At 46.7% G+C, this 3180-nt stretch overlaps 1 pseudogene; it reads right to left on the reverse strand.

Moving 5' to 3' along the window:
- Positions 1–573: 573 nt before the first annotated feature.
- LOC135372954 (U2 spliceosomal RNA) lies at positions 574–745 on the reverse strand (annotated as a pseudogene).
- Between the last annotated feature and the right edge of the window lie 2435 nt (positions 746–3180).

Raw genomic sequence — 3180 nt, forward strand, 5'->3', positions numbered from 1 at the left:
CTCCTCGAGTGTCACGTCGCCAAATTCAACATGATGTAGTGCGTGTAAGAAGAACTAGAATGATAGTCGGACTGCATGAAATGCGCATGTTAGTGGACGGAACTCGTGTTTCTTTTTCCCTTGTATCCGCCAAAAGACCGAGAAGAGATATAGACTGCACGTCTCCCCCGTTTCGCTTCTGTCGCAGTCTCGCCTTCTACGTCCGCGCGTGGCACGTCGCCAGTTTGGACATCGTGGTATATGGGTACGGAACACTAGGGTGTTAGTACTAATGCATCACGGCCCGTGAGATAAAAATGATTGATTGGAAATTGCAAGCGAGAGAGAGAGAGAGTGAGTGAGTGAGTGAGTGATTGATTGATTGATTGATTGATTGAATGAATGTGTACCCTAGTGGCCAGACAGGACATTTCCCAGTGGTTGTCTCCAGTGTGTTCTGTGTCTATGTCTGCTGTAGTTTCCCTGCTTTGCTGGGTGTTGTTTCTACGCTTCCCTCTTTTGCCTTTCTCTGGTCATCATGGCTGATGCTTATTGGTGCTGTTTCCGAATTTTTCTTTTTGTTTTTGGATTTGTGATGGGTGGGCTACACCTGGAGGTAGTGCAATACCAGGGCAACCCTTGACAGTGCCGAGGCGAGCTTCAGACACACTGTCTCGGGCCAAAAATAAGATTAATATCATGAGTCCAAATAGGGCTCGTATCAGATATTAAGCTGATAAGAACAGATACTGTTTAGAATATTTATTCACTCATATTTACATCTGGCAACACTTACAAACACTGTAGTTACCAACGCTATTTACATATTTACATTTCACTGCCTTTTTTTATCAGTCACTTTGGTAGATCAGTGCCTACTGTGGAGTCGCACAGTGTTGTTGCTTATAGTAATGTATCTTGTGCCCCATCTCTGGAGAAACCTCATTTCCCCTAACTCGAACAGTTCCAACTCGAGGTGACTCGTAATGACTTTTCTGAGTGATATGAGGGCCGGAAACATGGCTCTACAAGGTCTGCCTCGCACCACGGCTGCGCACCTGTTATGCCAAATCATGAGTGTCGCCACTGTTAAGACCAAGTTTTCAAACCTCGGTTGTCTACGCCTTCTTGTTCTACTCGGGAAGCCGAACGTGCGTGTAACTATATTTTGAAAAGTCCTCATTTGCACGCACTCTGATGTAGCATGCCGATTGGTTTCCTCATTGCAGCAGTTGGGACACGTTGACAAGTTCGTAACGCCCCATCTGTGCAACCGATCACGCGTTGGTAGGATTCCCGAGGCGGTCTCCCAAAGGAAGTCTTGCACATTACTGGGGAGCTCTTGGGCGCTTGTTTCCAACCACTCTTTCTGTATATTCTGTACCCTGGGCACGCTTTCGACGCGTGTTTCGCAAATGCTTTCACATATGCGGGATACTGGGAGTGCTTGCACGTCTGCTTGGGGGCAGATTGTCCGAAATTTCGGAAAATTCGCAATATTGACGAATAGGAAGCAGGCGTCACTTCCGAACTGGGGCTGAGGTTTCCCAGACCAAGGGGGACCAGCATTCTACGGCTCGGGCCGAGAAAATACAAAACAAAGGGTCGACCTATGCACTCAATATCATCGATAATGTTCAAGGTGCTCCGTAGAGCCAACAGAGCAGAGAATGTTGTCAGGCACGGTAAACCCCATCCTCCTTGAGCGCGGCTTAAACGAAGTGTATCACGCGATACCAGTTCTCTTTTGTTGTTCCAAAAGAACTTAAAACAGGCCGATGTAAACCGTCTAGTGAACGTTGCCGGGGGGTTCGCTACCCTAGCGATATACCATAGCCTGGCACAAAACACTGACTTTATTAAAAACGATTTTTCCCTGCACGTGAAACGAAACTTACTGGCCACAGTTATCTGCTTATCTAAGGTTACCAGCAATTGCCCCCAGTTTGCCGATGCCACGCCATCTTTGTCAAATATCACTCCCAGTAGGCGTATACTGCTAGTGCGATTCATACCTGCCGGGAGTTCTCCATTAATGTTCCCTAGGAACATAACCTTACTCTTTTTCGTGTTCAGGCGTGCCCCCGAGAAACTACCGTATTCATCGAAAATTTGGAAAGCACTCTGTAGGCTTTCCATGTCTCTGAGGTACAAGACGATATCGTCTGCGTACGCAGTCGCGGCCACTGTCGCAGTACCCGGTAAGGGGAGTCCCCTTACAGCACGATATTCATTTAGCTTTCGGAGGAGGGGGTCTACGCACATGACAAAAATCAATGGTGACAGAGGACACCCTTGCCGTATCCCTCTGGACATTCGGAATTTACAGGTCGGGAAACCGTTAAGAAACAGGAAACTTTCCAAGTTCGAGTATAAACTCTTCATCAAAAATACAAAATGGTCAGAAAACCCGAACATTTTCAACACAGAGTAAGTGTAGAAGTGTTCAATACAATCAAATGCCTTGGCTTGATCCCGAGAGACTACAAGACCATTCATTGTGTGAGAATTCGTATACATCATTATATCTCGCACCAAAATGAGAGATGAAAATACAGATCTACCAGGTACCGACGCTGTTTGATAAGGGGACACAATGTACGGGAGTGGTTCCTTCAACCGTTTTGCAATGAGTGACGCTAATACCTTATAGTCAACATTCAATATCGTGATCGGACGCCAGGATCGTGGGTCTCCTGTTTCCCTCTCGCCGTCTTTGGGTATGAGGACTATGCGACCCAACTTAAAAGACTCGGGCACAGTTCCTCTCGTCAAAAATCTATTTACGATATCGAGCAAAATTGGTCCAAAGATTGGAAAGAAACGCTTGTAGAAATTTACGGTGAGGCCATCCTCCTCGGGTGCAGATTCCGATTTCATAGCGTTTAACACAGACTTAATTTCCGCGCTTGTAGCAGTCTTATACAAACATTGTTCAATCTTTGCTGGAACATGTGGTAGACCAGAGAGGAAAGCTATCCCCGATTCAAGAAAGGTTCCTGTTGGATCCTGCATTTCTGTTTCGTGCAGACGGCTAAAAAACCGCCCAAATACGTCCTCGATGTCCATTCGAGACCGTGAGGTGCTCCCCGATGGCATCCTCACTCCTTCGATGCGCACGGGTGATTTTTCTTGGATTTCTCCATTCCTTATAAAGCGGAGGTATTCCGGGTTTCGGATTGGTCTACCCCGGTTTAAAGC

Source organism: Ornithodoros turicata, unplaced genomic scaffold, assembly GCF_037126465.1.
Source record: "Ornithodoros turicata isolate Travis unplaced genomic scaffold, ASM3712646v1 Chromosome17, whole genome shotgun sequence".
Classification (NCBI taxonomy): Eukaryota; Metazoa; Arthropoda; class Arachnida; order Ixodida; family Argasidae; genus Ornithodoros; species Ornithodoros turicata.